The sequence below is a fragment of the Oryctolagus cuniculus genome, chromosome 21 (assembly GCF_964237555.1).
Source record: "Oryctolagus cuniculus chromosome 21, mOryCun1.1, whole genome shotgun sequence".
Lineage (NCBI taxonomy): Eukaryota > Metazoa > Chordata > Mammalia > Lagomorpha > Leporidae > Oryctolagus > Oryctolagus cuniculus.
The window spans coordinates 12,054,108-12,073,062 of record NC_091452.1 but is presented as its reverse complement, the minus strand read 5'-3'; positions in this window follow the sequence as shown (position 1 = coordinate 12,073,062).

Genomic DNA, 18,955 nt, shown 5'->3' with positions numbered 1-18,955 from the left:
CTATGTCAAATCATGGAAAGTGTAGTTGCCTCAAACAACAGACGTCTACTGTGTCATAGTTGTAGGAATCAGAAGTCCAAAACAAGGGCCAGTGTTGAGTGCAGTAGGCTAAGCTGCCACTTTCAATGACCACATCCCACGCACCGGTTTTAGTCCTGGTCGCTCGTTTCCAATCCAGCTCCTGCTAATTGCCTGGGAAGGCAGTGGGAGATGCCCCAAGTGCCCACGTGGGAGACCTGGATGGAGTTCCAGCCCCAGTCATTGTAGCCATTTGGGGAGTGAACCAGCAGACAGAAGATCTCTCTCTCTCTCTCTCTCTTTCTCTCTCTCTCTCTCTTTCCTTGTCACTCTACCTGTCAAATAAATAAGTAAATAAGTTTTACCCAAAACCCGGTCTTCCAGGGCTGGAAGCATGGTGCCAGGGAAGCTGGGTGTTTTTCTGGGGCTCTAGGGAGGAACAGGTCGCCTGCATCCCTTAGCTGGGTCCCTGCATCACCCTGAACTCTGCCTCTGCTCTGCCATCCGCTTCTCTTCCCAGCCCTCCTGCTTCCCTTTAGTAAAGGCCTTGGTGATCGCATTGGGCCTGTCTGGCTACTTCAGCACAAGCTCCCTGGCTCAAAGTCCTTATTGTCATCACACATGCAAAGTCCCTTTCCCATGGGCCACACATTCACAGGTCCCAGGGATAGCGGGGATCAGGAAAGACCCTCTCTGGAAGAGGGCCGGTCTCCTGCCCACCGCACCCCCAACCAATCAACCAACTAGCTAATTACATCATTTCTGGTAGGAGGACACGCATGGTGATCTGGGATTTTCAACAGGTAGAGTAGAAGTTATTCTTCAAGAATACTAGACAGGAACAGTGACTTAAAGGGGTTAGTATTTCTTTTGTTTCTTTGTTTTAAAGATTTATTTATTTATTTGAAAGGCAGAGTTAGAGAGAGAGAGAGAAAGAGAGAGAGAGACAGAGAGAGAGAGAGAAAGGGTCTTCAATCCGCTGGTTCACTCCCCAGATGACTGCAATGGCCAGAGCTGTTCCAATCTGAAGCCAGGAGCTTCTTCTAGGTTTCACACATAGGTGCAGGGGCCCAAGGACTTGGGCCATCTTCTACTGCTTTCTCAGGTCATAGCAGGGAGCTGGATCGGAAGTGGAGCAGCCAGGACTCGAACCAGTGCCCATAAGGGATGCCAGCACTGCAGGCGGTGGCTTTACCTGCTATGCCACAGCGCCGGCCCCAAAAGACGATAGTATTTCTAATTTCAAAGATTTATTTATTTGAAAGGCAGAATGAAAGAGAAAGACAGACACAAAGAGAGATACAGAGACAGAGACCAACCTTTTGTCTACTGATTCACTCCCCAAATATCTGCAACAGCCAGGGTTGGGCCAGGCCAAAGCCAGGAGCCAGGAACTCCAGCTGGGTCTCTCTCATGCGTTTGGCAGGGACCCTAGTACTTGGACCATCATCTGCGGTCTCCCAGGGTGCACAATAGCAGGAAGCTGGATCCGAAGCAGAGGAGCCGGGGCTTGAGCCAGCACTCCCACATGGCCATGTGGGTATCCCAAGTCATGGTTTAACTCACTGTGCCACAGTGCCTGCCCTGGCATTTTTGTTTTTGAAGTTAAATCTTCCAGAGAAAGTGGAGTAATTCTGTAATGAACAGAAAGGATAAATCTCTCCTGAGGCCGTGTCCCCAAGGCCTGGCCCTGTCCGTGACTGGAGCGCCTGGCTCACCCTGTCCTCCCTCCCCCTCCTTTGCTCCTTTCACCAGGCAGTGCCTGGGCCCTTGAGCAATTCCCGGAAAATGAAAACCTGTGAGGTTTCTCAGTGCAGCTCCCAGCGCTGTGCAGGCCTTGCTGGCACCCAGTGTTCATTAAGCAGCTGGGGAGCCGTGTCTTAGCAGAAAGTCAAAGAGTTTCGGAATAAGTTCTGGACAGTTCAGCTCCTTAGGGAGAGCCCAGCTTGCCCACTGGGCATGTTGGGATCCCCTGATGGCTGCCCTCTGCAGCACTGTCAGGCAGGACGCTTGGGGCAGTCGCTCCTTCTCCCTCACCTCCTGCTTCTCCCCTCTTAGCTCTCATTGCGTTGCCCTCAGCGGCACACGATTCCCCCACTGCGAGACTGAGTCCCTCTGTTAAATCCAGTCACTCCGATTGATTACTCAGTCACGTTTCAGGAGCATGAGGCGTGACATGCTGTCTCTGTTCTTGGAGCATCAACTGCAGGCACCAGTGCAATGGAGAAACCCAGAGTCTCGTGATGAGAACAGAAGCACAAACCCCTGACCGTGCTTCTGTGACAAGATGGCACGTTTGTGGCCTGTCTGGCTCTAAAGAAGCGAGGCGGGGGACGGAAGTGGACTGGAACATCTTGCTTCACGGATTGGCTCTAGAAACCTCATAGATTATCTGAATTTGGTGAATTTCACATGGGGGGGGTGGTGCAGTAGGTACACACACACACACACACACGTATACACATTCACACATACACACACTCCTTAGGGCAAATTTCCATGACCCCAAAAATATATTCCTGAGGCTTGACTCCTGCTATAAATACTTTAAGTCAGTACATAGAAGTGTGAGGGGGAAAGGTATAATCAGAATTAATAGGTTATGCTACTGTTTACTATGCATGGGTTCCCAGACTTTTTTTTGCAGGGAAATAACTAATCCTTTAGTTCCACTTTTTTTTTTCTAGAAATTGTTTAAAGTACTCTCACCCATGGAAAGTTTTTAAAAGAGCATCTGGCACATAAGCGATAGCTATTTTACTATCTTTATTATCATTCTGTGAGATGGAGATAGCCTTCGAAATGTACACAAAAGGCTGGATGGTAGAAGTGCAGTAAAAGTTAACTGCTACTTTGATGGACAGTCATTTTTGCCTGTGGAGCGTGGAGCCTGGTTTAGGAAATGCTATCACGCTAGTATGAGAGGTTGATACAAAAGAGGTGCTTCGGCTAGTCCATGGTGGTGGAAACACTCAGAGGAAGAAGAATGAGTTTCCAGACAGGTGGAAATCGACTGGCAGAAAGTACTTTGGGACCGTGATTGAGGAGGTTGAAGTAGATACTGAAGCAAAGATAAAGAATTATTTCCTTGTGTCTAAACCTCTGCACTGCAGATGATAAACAATACAAGTAATTAAAGAAAAATGGAGCTGATAGGAACATTTTGCCTTTCAGCTCATCATAAGCCAGTAGCTGCTTTTCGCTGGTCAATATTTACCTCCTGAATTGAGCAATGGCCATCAATACTGACTTCCTATTGTTAGTACATCTATTTTCTGTACACTACACGTAAGCGGCCTATACACACAGGCACCAATACACTAATAGCTATATCAATAGAAAAATCAACAATAATCATTTATTTTTAATGGTCATCACCACTGAAACACCAAACAGTGCAATATGTTCAAGACGAAGAGGAACACTTAGCATGATAGATGCCTGTGGATAATTGATTTAGGTTAACAACTTCCTCTCCTAATGGTGCTAATTGCGTTAATCAACGGGCTGATTTCATCAGAGGCTTTCAAAGTCTTTTCCTGCAGGTTGCCAGCTCTTTTTTCTGGTTGATGAGTTAGCTCCCCAGGTGAAGACACCCAGGCTCAATTTATAATCATCAGCAAAGCTGTTTTAGCAATGGCTTGCAGTCCAACCAATTAACCCATTCGCCAATGTGTGGCTCTGTTAGAGTTGCTGGGCCTGGTTAATCAGATGGTCCATGTCTGGTACAGTATATAGTTGCAGCGGGGCTGGTGCTGGGGTTTTGGGCTGCCCGGAATCCTTTTTCACCCTTGTATAGTCTCTGTTTCCTTTGTGGGCACTCAACTCCACTCTAAATTGTTCTATTGAACAAATGATCTCTACTAAAGCAATAGGCACCCTCTCAGGAATTTAAATTTTGAGCAGAAGAGCCCAAGGGAAAGGGGGAGATAGACTCAGAGTGCACTGATTTTGGCAGGGATGTCCACACAAGCCGTTCAACCCAGGAGCTACCGACTCTCAAGGCCCCCAGGAAATTTCTGGTTCCCAGAATTCCCTCTAACCCTCTGAGTTCTCCCATAGCTGTTTAGTGGAGTCCCTTTGGCTTATATTTTTGTTTATTTGTTTTTAAATATTTATTTTTTTATTTGAAAGGCAGAGTTACAGAGAGGCAGAGGCAGAGAGAGAGGTCTTCATCTGCTGATTCACTTCCCAAATGGCCACAACAGCTGGAGCTGTGCCGATCGGAAGCCAGGAGCCAGGAGCTCCTTCCGGGTCTCCCACATGGGTTCAGGGGCTCAAGGACTTGGGCCATCTTCTACTGCTTTCCTAGTCCATAGCAGAGAGCTGGATCGGAAGAGGAGCAGCTGGGACTCGAACCGGTGCCCATATGGGATGCTGGCACTGCAGGTGGCTGCTTTACCTGCTATGCCACAGCACCGGACCCTGGCTTATGTTGTTAAACTCACACAATATCAGCTGACTTAGTTGTCAAACTGGCTTTATCACCCATGCTACTTCCAAATGATTGATAATGGCTACATGGAGTGTTGTGCTAAGAGGGATTCAGAAGATTCATCCAGGAATTGTGTGAAATGTAGCCCTCAATGTGCGATATCTGTTCAGGTAAGTGTGGAAGGCTGGTGGGGGTGGATGAAGTAGAACATTGCTGGTGCTAAAGAAGTGGCAGAGGCCTAGAGACACAGACGGGTGAGGGAGGGCGGCTGTGGAACCAGCATGCTCGAATTCAAGTCCCGTTGCTTCTGCGTCTTAGTTGTGTAGTCAGTGAGGGGTCTAGTCCTCCCCTCTAGGGTTGCTGAGAGAATGAAGTGGATTAAAAACAAGAAAGGAATGTAAGCCATACTGGGCACACAGTAAGAGCTAAATAAAGCGGCCATCTGCTGCCACTGTTGCTGTAGCATTGTAGATCTGTTTGGGGTGTAGGTCACGGAAACCTGAACCGTGAACCTGCGAACCCGAGGAAGCAGAAGGATGGGTTAGTTGCATTTGGGGCTCAAACAATCAGTTCTAGAATGTTCAGCAGACTGAAGTCTGTAGCCGCCCTTTGCTGAGTCTTCTCTGAAGCTGTGACTCTCCAGGACACCTGTGTGCAGACTGAGTCCAGTCTGGTTTTCCAGGGGAAGTCAAAGTGCAGCGTCGGGGTCTCACGCTCTGCACACACCTCCACTCATGCACTTAAACCAGTACTTCCGTGGGACAGAGGCCACCTCTTTCTACCGGACACCTTGAAAATGTCTAGCCATTTCCTCTTACCCATTACTGATAGGTACTGTTACTGTTTTCATAATCTATTTCCACCTTCTTTATAGAGCAAAGATGGCAAACTACTAAAAAATATTCTCCTGCCCCCTTAAGCTTAATTTGCCTAATTCTTGATAAGAAGCTTATATCAAAAGTTTTGATGCTGACCCAGGGGATATTTTCTGTATGTGAATCTAATACATTTAGCCTACTTCCAAAAGCTCAAGGAAAAGATGAGATTAAAAGATAAATTTAGTTTGATACAAAAAAAAATCTGTGTTTAGCCTTTTCATAAATTTTTGAAGACCTCATCTGCATGGACTTCAAGATGTTTTGACACCAACATGAGCTTATCTTTTAACTCTATTCTCCATGAACGTTTTGAATTGCCCATGCACAGTGTCTAGCACCTCTCACCCCTGTTAATCCTTCATTACGACAGTTGTGTCTATTCCTCTCCTATTATGTTCCAGCCACTGTGAACACCGATTTTCTCATTGCAATGTCCCCAGGACTGAAGAGGGAGATGCTCTTTCCCCCTGTTTCACATATGAGGGAATTGAGGCCCAGGGCACTTGGCACCTCCGCAACAAACAGTGGTCAGAACTGCAGCTTTGGCTCTGAGCTGCCTCCCAGGACTGCTCATTTTCAAAGTGCCGTCAACATAGAAAGGTAGAAAGAAGAAAACAGAAACCAGGCAGAACCCCCTCCCCTCTGTCTAACGAGTAACTTGAAGGCCTCTGATGCCAGCCCATGGGGTTAGTAATAACCAGAGTAGCGTTTGTGAAGTCTCTTGTTACTGCCAGGCACCGTGCCCAATGCGTCACAGCGCTGTCATCCGCTTCGCACCTGAAGCCTCTGAGTGAGGTGCTGTGGCTGTACCCATTGTGCAGATCCGAGAGACAGGACTGGAGAGTAGAAGAGCGGTTACCGGAGGCTGGGCTGGGGAAGGTAGGGAGCAGGAAGGAATGGGGAAGGCTGGGTTACAGGCACCAAAGCACAGGTGGACAGAGGACTGTGCTCCGGTGTCCTGTTCCACAGAGAGTGATTATGGTGAACAGCATTGCAGCATATGCTTCAGCGTGACTCGAAGAGAGGGTTTTGAATGTCCCGTGATAAAGGATCTCCAAATGTTTGAGCGGTGGGTAACCTGCACGCCCTGAGCTGATCATTGCACTCTCCCCACGCCGATGTAGACTTCTTATCTGCCAATTAACAATATTGCTTTTTCACACACACAAAAAAAAGGGTAGCTACTCGAGTCTGCAGAAGAGAGACCCTGACCCAAATCCGGACTCCGAGTGTGGGAGGTTTATTCGGAAGCTGATCCTGGAGCCCTGGGTGGGGAGTGGGGCACACAGGTGGAGAGACAGCCAAGCCAGGTGTCTGCTGAGCAGGTCACCTCTGCGGGCAGCAGGGGCTCCGTCCCACCAGAAGGCAGAGAGCCATGGCAGGGCATGTCCCAGAGAAGAGCAGTGAATGACTGAACCCCGAGTGGGAGCATTCCTTCACCCCACGGCTTCATGACTTGTGCACAAACAGACAAAACCTTCAGGCCCCAGGGTCCAGGTGCCCAGAGCTGCAGGTCTGACCATTCGAACTGAACAGGAGAAGCTGAGACGCAGGTGCCTCTCAAGGTGGCTGACTTCCTGACTCGAGGGTGCGCACCTCCTAGCTGCAGCCAGGTTAAAAAGTCAAGCCCTTGCTTGTTTTAAGTTATCCCAGGGAAAAGTCCCGGCCCCTCTCTGCTCCTGCCTGCCGTGTTTTCTCCCTGGTCCTTCTTGGTGCTCCACCCAGTTCAGCAGATCTGTGTTCCCCATCAGCGGCAGCCATCCGTGAAGGCTCAGCTTCCTGGAAATACATCACGAGAGACAGCTGCATTACCACGTGTTGTTTTGTTTTGCCCATTTGGGGGGACTTGTCCGAGACACTGGCTCCTGTTGACTGCTTCAACGCTGGCTCCAAGTCCGCTCCCTCCCTTCTATTAAAGGCTGGTGCATTACTATTAGTAAGAGTATTGATTTTTCAAGACGAGCCTGTTACTGAACCTATTTAACAGCTATTGAACTTCCCATGTTTAAATATTTACTCTGCATGGTTGCAACCTGTTGGTCCTTCCTCGCCTCTGACGTGGGGTGGACGGTCCGTCTCTAGAACGTCCATCTCACAGCTTCCTTGAACAGAAACCTTCAAACATCATGATAAGAACCCGTATGTTCCCAGGCCTGGGTCTTGAGGGAAGCTGGTTTTTACACAGACTGTCGCTCCCCCATTTTGTGGAGGAACGACACTAAACCCTGCGCTGTTCTTTTGTCTGCTCGGCCCTTCCCGGGTTTGCTGCTGGTTCTTCCCCGGGTTGGCTGCCGACCCCTCCACCTCCGTGGAAGGGCGGCTCCCCCTGCCACTTTCCCCACTTCCGCGGGGGAGCGGCACACCGACGGCCAGCTCTCTCGGGGGCTGTTCAGATGTTATCCGGATGTTCCCTTTAGATGTTCCTGGTGCATGTTGTCTCTCTCCTCCTTTATAGTCCTCTTCCACCAATCCCAACTCTGCTACCCACACGCCGAGCACGCTGCTCTCCTCCAATCAGGAGCAGGATCAGCTCCTGCAGGTTATTGGTTGAACTGGAGGCAGCTGTGTAGAAGTTGTTTACTCCTCTCCCAGCGCCATATTGTGGGAGAGCAGATGCATAGAATAAGTCTTAATTCCAGTAACTTAGTCTAGTCCGAGTTGCTCCCCACAACAGACCTGAGACTTAACATGAGATTGAGATGCCTGGCACGCACCCCAGTCCTGGTGTGAGCCGCCTTTGCCTCTCACATCATTCATTCATTCATTCATTCACAGTCAACTGTGCAGCGAGCTAGGGCCAGCCCACGGAAGGCAAATGCTGATTTCTTAGGTGTGCATTACGATCTGTCATTTGAAATCACTTTTCTCAACCAGATTTGAGACTGTAAGACTGAGTTCCTGGAAAAAGGTGGACCCCCGAGAGACTGGGAAGAAAGGCGATGAGAATCCATCATTGTGTCTTCCCTTTAGTCCAGTTCCCCGCTGCCCCCAGCCTTCTGGGAGTCAGGGTGAGAACCTGGGGGAGGTACTTCTGGAAGCTTGTCTCTCATTCCCAACCACGTCTTCCCTCCGTTTGTTTTCTAAAATTTGAATAGAGCAAGAGGTTTGAGTTAACTGAAAGTTCCCGGTATTTAGGGATTTCTGTGCTAAGTGCAGGTTCTTCGCGTTACTCAGCTCTCCCTAAGTTCCCTTCAGGGTGAAATTCCTTCTCCACTCCCGGTAGCACAGCCTTGCTTTCTACTCACAGGACAAACACAGACACAACCCTCTCTTGTGATTTATGAGCATTTCTCTAGAAAAAAAAAAAGGGAAGGGTTGACCCCTATCAGGATTTCAACCTTGCTCAGAGTTCTAATGACCACAGCCCTCACCAGCCCTCGGGTGCTGCTCCACACGGAAGTAACCATATCTGATGATTTTTAGTTATTAAGTTCAAAAATGTTTACTATCTCTTTCTGATACAACATGTAGTATATTTAAATTTTATAAAGCTCACTATACTTCTATTTTATCATACATACATGGAATAGCTCATTTATTAATCATTTATTATATTTTTAATATTTATTTGAAAGGCAGAGTGATAAGGAAGGAGTGAGAGAGGGAGAGGGAAAGAGAGAGAGAGGAAGAGTGACAGGGGTCGATCTATCTTCCATCCGTTGGTTCACTCTCCAAATGGCCACGACAGCTGGGGCTGGTCCAGGCTGAAGCCAGGAGTCAGGAACTCCAGGGTGGCAGGGACCCACGTACTTTGCTCATCGTCCGCTGCTTTCTCAGGTGCATTCGCAGGGAGCTGGACTGTGAGTGGAACTGCTGGGACTCGAACCAGCACTCTGATATGGGACGCCAGCACCACAGATGGCTGTGTAGCCCGCTGCACCACGCCACTGTCCCCAGAGGCTTACTTTTGATATTCTTGTCTTACTCTTGATTTTGAGAACATTTAAAAATTAGGAAATTTCGTTTTATATACTGCCTTTTGTCCTAACATTAGAAGCATTTATTTTATTTTATTTTTTATTTTTTTGGACAGGCAGAGTGGACAGTGAGAGAGAGAGAGAGAGGGAGAGAAAGGTCTTCCTTTGCCGTTGGTTCACCCTACAATGGCCGCCACGGCCAGCATGCTGCGGCCGGCGCACTGCACTGATCCGATGGCAGGAGCCAGGTGCTTCTCCTGGTCTCCCATGGGGTGCAGGGCCCAAGCACCTGGGCCATCCTCCACTGCACTCCCTGGCCACAGCAGAGAGCTGGCCTGGAAGAGGAGCAACCAGGACAGAATCCGGCACCCCAGCCGGGACTAGAACCCGGTGTGCCGGCGCCGCAGGCGGAGGATTAACCTAGTGAGCCGCGGCGCGGAAGCATTTATTTTGCAAGCCAGTGAAAGCTTTCCAAGCATCTCTGCTACATAACAAGTTTCCTGTAGATTCACTTTTATCCTCCGCTGGATCAGGGATGCCAGGAAGCCATGCAGCTCGTATCTGGCCATGAGTGGGCATTCAGCAAGTGGTGTTGGAAGCAAGCAAGCAAGCCAGCTAGTGACAGACAGTCTCGCACAAACACACGTGGGCGAGGAATCAGTAGTTAGCAGTCTTGGAGCGGGGGAGGACTTTGCAATCCTTTTTGCCAGCGTCCTAAAGGAGAACTTTTCAGAAACCAGCGATTTGCAGGAAATGACGAACTGAGGTGGGCGCTGGGGGTCAGGATGACGACTGTGATGACACGGCCGGGATGACTTCCATCACACTTGAGGCTGTGGACGTCGCACCTGTTATAGGCCCACTTGGAGGGGGAGGACTCCAGTGTGATTTGAGCAGACCTCCACCTCACTGAGAAAGTCAGAATCGCCTGGCAGATAAGCTGTGCCGTGCCAGGCAGGGCGGGCTGGATGGGGGCCCCACACCCCTTCTCGGGGAGCTTTCTTCTTGCTGTTTTATGCAGCCTACTTTGAATTTATGGAATGCTGTGGACGGCCTGGGATCATCTGTCTGACCCCTTTCACTTGCTAGGCAGGAACACTCTCCCAGTTAGCCTCTTGGTCTGCAGATAACATCACTCTACTCCGGCTGTGCAGTTGTTGGCCTCTCTTGACTTCCAAGTTGGTTCCTTATCTTCTGCACTCCTCACAGGCTGTGGAGCCTGAGAATTAATTTATGGGGCTATGAAATGTGCTGGCCTTATCAAGGGATTTTATGGGTTAATGCCCTCACACTCCACCTCCCTTACCTTCAGTCTTGGGGATGGTGTTTACAGTGCGGGTTTGAACTTGAGGGAGGGGCCAGGTAGGAAGAAGGCAATTAAAAGACTCCCAGTTGCCTGAAGACCTGTTTGGAGCAGGTAAGACTTGCCCAGGTGTGGGCAGAGGGCCCTTCACCCAGAGCCCTATCTCTGTGGGGAGATAAATTCACAGTTAATAAAGATAAGGGCCCTAGAGAAGGGCCCTGAGCCCGGACTACATTGCCAGCCCAGCCCAGCTGATCAAAGCCAAGTGTGACTAATTCTCTCAGAGGGAAATACCGAGGGTCAGAGAGGGTGTCACAGTGCTGGTGAGGAAAAACCCAGCATGGGTAAGAATAGCTTTGAACCCTGCCTCTTTCACTCACAGGGCAGGATCTGGGGCAAGCGCACTTCGCTCTGAGTTTCCACCTGCTGGGCTTCCATGTCCTCTGTTTGAGGGGTGGGAGGAGGGACTACAATAACTTCGAAAAGATGTCATGATGAGCCAGGGCCAGGTTCCAGAAATGTGAATTCCCCTTTTCCCTCTTCCTCCCTTGGACTGTGCCTTTGCTGGCAAATTGATCTGTTGAGCCTGCACCATCCATTCAGTAAGTCACTGATTCATGCAACGGGCATACGAAGCACCTACTAAGTGTCAGAATCCGGGGGTGGGGGTGGAGAATCATGCAAAGCTGTCGTTACTGTGATCTCCGAGGGAGTGAAAATGTAACCATACCAATGCAAACCACATTAAACACTTATTAGGTACAGCGTTTTTCTTGTATTTGTTCATTGAATACTTGTAGCAGCTCTCTCAGATTTCATTATTTTGTAAAATTTTATACTTATTTAATTTGAAGAGAGAGAGAAAGAGAGGGACAGAAACTCCCATCTGTTGGTTCACTCCTCAAATAGCCTGACATACTATATTTTTTTTAAAAAGATTTATTTAAAAGGCAAGGGAGAGCCGGCAACGCGGCTCACTAGGCTAATCCTTGCGGTGTCGGCACACCGGGTTCTAGTCCTGGTCGGGGCGCCAGATTCTGTCCCGGTTGCCCCTCTTCCAGGCCAGCTCTCTGCTGTGGCCAGGGAGTGCAGTGGAGGATGGCCCAGGTGCTTGGGCCCTGCACCCCATGGGAGACCAGGAGAAGCACCTGGATCCTGCCATCGGATCAGTGCAGTGCGCCGGCCGCAGCACGCTGGCCGTGGCGGCCATTGGAGGGTGAACCAACGGCAAAGGAAGACCTTTCTCTCTGTTTCTCTCACTGTCCACTCTGCCTGTCAAAAAAAAAAAAAAAAAAAGGCGAGAGAGAAAGAGATCTTCCACCCACTGGGTCACTCCCCCGAATGCCTGCAACAGCCAGGGGTGGGCCAGGCCAACTCCAGGGACCAAGTGCTCCATCCAGGTCTCCCACGTGGGTGGCAGGGACTCAGCCACAGGAGCCATCACTGCTACCTCCCAGTGTGCACATCAGCAGGAAGCTGGGATCAGGAAGAGAGCCAGGACGCAGACCTGGCCCCAGGGTGGGTGCAGGTGTTTCGAGTGGCATTCTAACCATTACACCAAATGCCCGCTCCTGCAGATACCACTGTCAGCCAGTTTGCTGCTGGGGAAACTGAGGCCCAGAGTTGATGAATCACCCCAAATTCCCTAACTAGTAAGTGTCAGGGTGCAACTGGACATGTAATCCTCACGCAGGAGACCGTTGGGGCCTTAGAGGGGCACAGTTAGTTGTCTGCATTGGAGACTTAGTCATCTGGGGGCTGTTGGTAGAATCTAGCTGACTCAGCTGTTTGCTCCACGGACCAGGAGGGTTCACGTTACTTGGAAGCGGATTAGAATTACAGAATCTCGGGTGTAGCGGGTTAATCGGCTGCCGGGATGCCCGCATCCCACACTGGAGTGCTAGTTTGAGTGCCAGCTCCTCTGTTTCTGATCTGCTTCCGACCCTGCTTTCTACTATGCCCTTGGGAGGCAGCAAATGATGGCTCAAGGGCCTGAATTCCTGCCATCCACATGGGACACTTGGATAGCGCTTCTGGCCCCTGGCTTTGTTCTGGCCCAACCCTGGCTGTTGCAGGCATCTGGGGGAGTGACCCAGTGGATGGAAGATCTCTTTCCCTCCCTTTGCCTTTCTATGGAAATTTACCCATCCACTTTTCTTTTCTTACGATTTATTATATTTATTTGAAAGTCAAAGTTACACACACACAGAGAGAAGGAGAGGCAGAGAGAGAGAGAGGTCTTCCATCCGCTGGTTCACACCCCAGTTGGCCGCAATGGCTGGAGCTGTGCTGATCCGAAGCCAGGAGCCAGGAGCTTCTTCCAGGTCTCCCACGCGGGTGCAGGGGCCCAAGGACTTGGACTATCTTCTACTGCTTTCCCAGGCCACAGCAGAGAGCTGGGTCAGAAGAAGAGCAGCCGGGACCTGAACTGGCGCCTATATGGGATGCCAGCACTGCAGGCGGTGGCTTTACCCGCTACGCCACAGCGCCAGCCCCATAAATAAATCTTTTTTAAAAAAATACAGCATGTCAGGCGATTCCCCTGACCCTTTGAATCAGTACCATTTGGTGATGTCCTAGGGGACCTGTGTGCCCATTGGAATTTGGAAAGTGCTGCTCTGTGTGAATAAACTCTCCTTTCAGTGGTGTGTTTAAAATCACAACGAGAGGCTGGCGCCGCGGCTCACTAAGCTAATCCTCCGCCTGCGGCGCTGGCACCCCAGGTTCTAGTCCCAGTCAGGGCGCCGGATTCTGTCCTGGTTGCTCCTCTTCCAGGCCAGCTCTCTGCTGTGGCCCAGGAGTGCAGTGGAGGATGGCCCGAGTCCTTGGACCCTGCACCTGCATGGGAGACCAGGAGAACCACCTGGCTCCTGGCTTCGGATCAGCACGATGCGCCGACCACAGCACGCTGGCCGCAGAGGCCATTGCGGGGTGAACCAACGGCAAAGGAAGACCTTTCTCTCTGTCTCTCTCTCTCACTGTCCACTCTGCCTGTCAAAAAAAAAAAAAAATCACAACGAGAAAGAGCTCATATGGACCTGGCCACCCAGGCAGTGCCACTGTGCAGCCTCGAAGTCAGTGGGGTGGGGAGCCTATGGGGCACCACTGGACTAGGTTGAGCAGCCTCACCTGGCTTCAGACCCCGGGACTCTGCTACTAGCTGTGTAGTCTTCACCGCGGCCAGAGCACCTCCTGCAAGGCTCCCTTAGGAAGCAGGAAGATCTAGGGCCCAACTCATTGCCAAGATCTGCAGCAGGGCCTGCGACTCTGCATGGTTAATCACCTTCCCGTGGGTTCTGGGGCTGGGCGTCCTTGGGTATCACGTGGTTTGAAGAACACTAATCCAGAGCCACCATTCCTGCCCCGTTTCTTGCAGAACATAACCTGCTGTGGACACGGACAGGGTTAGGGTCACTTCCTGGTCTAACGCAGCTGTCTCTCTTACTGTCAGAGAAGTACCCTGTGATGTAATCGAGTAGGATGCCGTGCCACGGTAACCATGGTAACCATGGATCTTTCAGGGCGTTATAGGGAGGGTCACTGACTCCTGCACAGAACCCTCCAGTGGCTGCCTAGTCACTTGTGCTCCTTACTGTGGCCTTGAAAACCTTACATGATGCGTCCCTGGCTCCTCATTGAACTCATTCCCAGCCGGCCTCTCTGGACTCGTGCAACGTTTGCCTCGTTGGCTTCCTTGCAGTTCCTCAGACCTACAGACCAGTTCTCCCCTGAGGGCTGCCCAGGGTTTGGCAGATACATCACAGTTCAACATCTCCTTCTCAGAAGCCATGCACCCTCCGCTGTCTCCACGGCCCTCATCAGTATCTGCAGTGACAGGAGTCACTGTTCACGATGGGTCTCTCCGTTGGACTGTCCCTCTCAGCCTGGCTCCATCACACCCGCGTCCTCGGGACCAGGGGGAGACCAGGCCCACACAGAGAGCTCCAGACCAGGTGCTGAGTAAACGAATGACGGATGCAGGAACCTAGCCTGTATTTTTAAGAATTCCCAAACTTCAGTGATTCAACTATTACAGAGGAATTATGTGTGTTCCATTGCGACTTCACAGCTCTACTGCACATTTAGCAAAGTTAGTACGTGTGCCTCAGCGGCTGAGGCTTAGGACGTTGGTGTCAGTCGCTGTTTCAGGACGCCACAGTGACACCAGGCGTCACATTGACACTAGGTGCCACGGGATGCCCAAGATTCGTTTTCCTTCTTTGTTGAGCATTTGTGGCACTGACAGACGTTTAAATACTCTTGGGAGAGTCGTACCACCACACTGGTATCTTTCAACATCAAAGAACAAACATGAAATCAACCCCTCACATGCGTTCTGTGAAGATCTATAAAGAAATTATTCTTTTTGCCCCAAGCTCACAAGGGAAATCCCAGGAAGGAAACAGAAAAAGTGGCTTTTTAAAGAAATAAACCCAGCTCCATGTTTCTGTGAAAGGCATCTCCCGAGGTGATGAAGTGAGAAGCTGGATTATGAGAAATATGTCTTGCTGGGCACCGTTTTCTCTTGAGTCCAGAAAGGGTCAAGTGCAGCCCCAACAGCATCCAACAAAGAGCCTAGAGCTAAGTGTTGACTCTAAAACCTACTTAGGGCCCTACTGCCCTAAGGTTCCGGAACTTTCTCTGTCTCAGGCAGTGGAGGCTTCTGAAGGCCCGGGTGGGGTTTGTGGTCTTGTCCACAATGAACCTCTTTGGGTTCATTCTTGCCCTCTCAGGGCATCTCCCCTCACATCTCATGATTCATGAGACCCTCGCCCCAGAGCGCTGTGTTGAAGAGAGGGGTGCTGCCTGTCACGGAGCCCCCCCCCCCCCCCAGCTCCTAGGTGCTGTTGTGCTCTGACTGGTATTAATAATTGATTTATATAGCACCTTTTACAAGCCTGCAAATGCTGTCTATAGTCAGCCCCCTCTGTGGACACACGCATCACTCCACTCACCATCAGATGATAAGCTGCCACCTCATAGCGGGGTGGGGGGAGGTGGCAGCAGGCGCCAGTCACTTCAGTGGCGCCAACGACATGACAAGGAGACAGTTTGATTCAGGAAGTAAAGCTGCGTGTTATCTCCTCCAGCTGGGGTGAGGGAGTGGGTGGAGGCCATGCTGGGCCTGTTATTAATAAGTCGAAAGATGCAACCTCTGAGAAGCCAAGGAAGCATGTTCTGACCATGGAGCAGGGACTTCTAACCTTGGGTGCTGAATCAGCCCAGTATAGACATGAGAAAAAAAAAGCAGTTGATGAGAATAAAAGATCAGTGACAGAGACGGGGAACGGCCAAGGCATTTGAGTCACCTTAGCACGTGGTGCCAGGGCTAGATGCCCTGTTTACTCCACCAAGGTCAAGTGGAAGGTGGAGGTGGCCATTCCAAGTCTCAGGTCATTGGCCTCCATGTTTTCTGGAGCTTCGGATACTCGGCTTGTATCTTGACTAGTGTTTGAAGGGAGCTGAGGTCTTTCAAAGCCCTGGTATGGGATAATCCTGCAGTTCTGCCTGTTGCAGTTCGAGATCTTCACCTACTTGTATGTTTGAGAGGATCATTTGCCATATAGTTTAAGAATGTGAATTTTGCTTTAAGTCCATTTTCTAGTGGTCTTCAATGAGGTCATTCACTTAGGGACAGGTTCTGCACTTAGCTGGGTGTCTCCGCTAATCTCAGTTTCCCCAATTGTAAGAGCACCTACTTTGTAGGTGTAGAGCCCAGTGCTGCGTGCATCATATGCTGTCTGCAAAGATGAGTTCTTTATTATTTTATCATCATAACGTTCCTCACTGTGCCCATCATCATCATCTTCATCGAGTGTCCTTCTAGGAGAAGCAGCAGCAGCAGTTGCCCAGGGCGGAGGGCCGAGACTCGAGAGAGCAGCTCCTGCATTTGTTCAGAGTCTAGTGTCCCCCCATCCGGGAGGCCCCTGGGGTAACCCAGACTCTCCCAGGCGTTATACCAAGCTCAGGAGCCAGTCAGAACTCTTGGGTGGCCAAGTGGAAGAACTCAGAGACCAGGAATAAAGGAGCAGCTTCCAAAGAAAGCAGGCAGTGGCGTTTGGCCTGAGATGAGGCAGAACCGAGGCCCCTGGCAGAAGCATCCAGATCAGAATTTTCCAAATCCATTCCATGCAGCTCTAGTCCACTGACTGCTTCATGTGCCGCGGACCCAGAGCAGCGTGGCCAATTAGCTGAGGGGCTGGACATGCTCTTCCTTCCTCATAGAGAGTCACGCATTTTATCCACACAGTGAAAGCTTGGAGAAGGCCTGTGGTGAGGAAACCCATTACATTTGCTTCACTCAGTATTTCCCTGGCCCATTTTACTCTTAGACTGTCTCGTTTATTTTACTTTAATTTTTTTTTTGTAAAATAATCGGTTAATTCCCTGAACATGCTCTTGGGAAGATTAATTTAGACCAAGAGAATTTGGGAGAATAGTCTTTTCCAAGACCGGAAAAATATATAGCTTTTTAAAAAGTCCATGTATTTCTAATGCATAAAACCTGAACATTTTGTTTTAACTTATAGACAGGCTCACTACCACTTAAAAGTTTCTGCTGTTTTACTTGAAATTGTCTGCCTGAGACTTTGTAGCTATTATTTTTTAAGTCATAGATTGATTTGTTTATTTGAAAGTCAGATAGATAGATGGAGCTCTTCTATCCACTGGTTCACTTCCAAAATTCCCACAATCGTCAGGGCTGGGGGAGGCTGAAGCCAGGAGCCCAGGACTCAGTGTGGGTCTCCTGCGTGAGTAGTGGGGACTCAACTATTCGAGTCATCATTGCTGTCTCCCGGGGTCTGCATTAGCAGAAAGCTGGAATCGGAATCAGGCCGGGCCTTGACCTGAGGCACTGATTTGGGATTCAGGCATCCCCAGTGGCATCTCATCTCTTGCACCAAATGCCTGCTCGGGTGGCTATTGTAAATGGCTTTTGTAAAGGAGGAAGAGTGGGGAATAGCTGCGTTCCGCATTTGTGATAATATCAATAATATTCACGATAATGCCAATCCAGTAATAACAACACTGTCTGCCAATATGGCTACCGTTTATGCAGTCCTGTCTGTGTGTCTCCTGTAATCCTCCGAAGAGCAAACAGGGGCTCAGAAAGGACAGGCAGTTGGCCCCAAGTGCTGTCATTAGAAACTGCCGGAGTCAACACTGAGATTCAGGACCAATCAGAGCGATCCCACTGCCCTCACGTTGCCTCCCCCACAAACACCTGGTCATTCTTTATTCCTACCCACGTCCTGGATCCTGTCGGAGTGCCTCCAGGGTCACACCTGCCCTCAGGAGCCAGGGCTGTGCTCAGTAGCAGGAAGTCCTGAGACCCAGAACACGCCTGGTCTTTCCAGTGCTGCTGCTTAGAAGGCTGTCGGCTCCCGGGCCGGCTGTGCTGTGGCTGGATGGGAACAGGGCTGTCTCTGGGGCTTTGTCACATGGACCTTGTCCCCTGTGCCAGTTGTGGCTGTGTGCTGGCCAGAGCTTGCTTTCAGTTTTGGAGCTCCCACTTGGGCACACACGAGCACTCAGGAGATGGAGGGACCGTTCCAGTTTGCCCAGGACGACCCTGCTGTTAGCACTGGGAGTGTCATGACGGGAAATTCCTTGGTCCCTGACAATCTAGGGACAACAGGTCACCCTAGACAGGGTCTGTGGCCCATTAGAGATTGACAGGCAGGAGCCGTCTAAAGTGAAAAGGAAGTTAAGTTCAGGGCCTTCACAAATAACCAGGTTTTTTTTTTTTTTTTTTTTTTTTACAGGCAGAGTTAGACAGTGAGAAACAGAGAGACAGAGAGAAAGGTCTTCCTTTTTCCGTTGGTTCACCCCCCAAATGGCCGCTATGGCTGGTGCTGCGCCAATCCGAAGCCAGGAGCCAGGTGCTTCCTCCTAGTCTCCCATGGGGTGCAGGGCCCAAGGACCTGGGCCATCCTCCACTGCACTCCTGGGCCACAGCAGAGAGCTGGAGTGGAAGAGAAGCAACCGGGACAGAACCAGCGCCCCAACCGGGACTAGAACCCGAGGTGCCGGCGCAGCAGGTGGAGAATTAGACTAGTGAGCCATGGCGCCGGCCAAATAATCAGGTTTTACAATGGTAAAATGTAGCTGAAAGTATCAAGATCCATTCTGACTATTTAAAAAAATCCTCACGTTTAAAAAAAATCCCGGCAAAGTCTTCTTCATTAAATTCAGCACTGTCCCAATTAAATACAAGTGCTTTTTAAAAATACCCTCTACTCCTATTCCTCAGTAAAATATTGGCACCCACAACAGCTAAACCTCCATGGGTGTCTGTGCACGCCAAGCGCCCTGCTCAGCACTTGACTTCCAGCACTTCATTAAACAATGCTGTAAGGTAGGAGCTCCTCCCGTGCGCAGTTTGACAGACGAGCAGACCGAG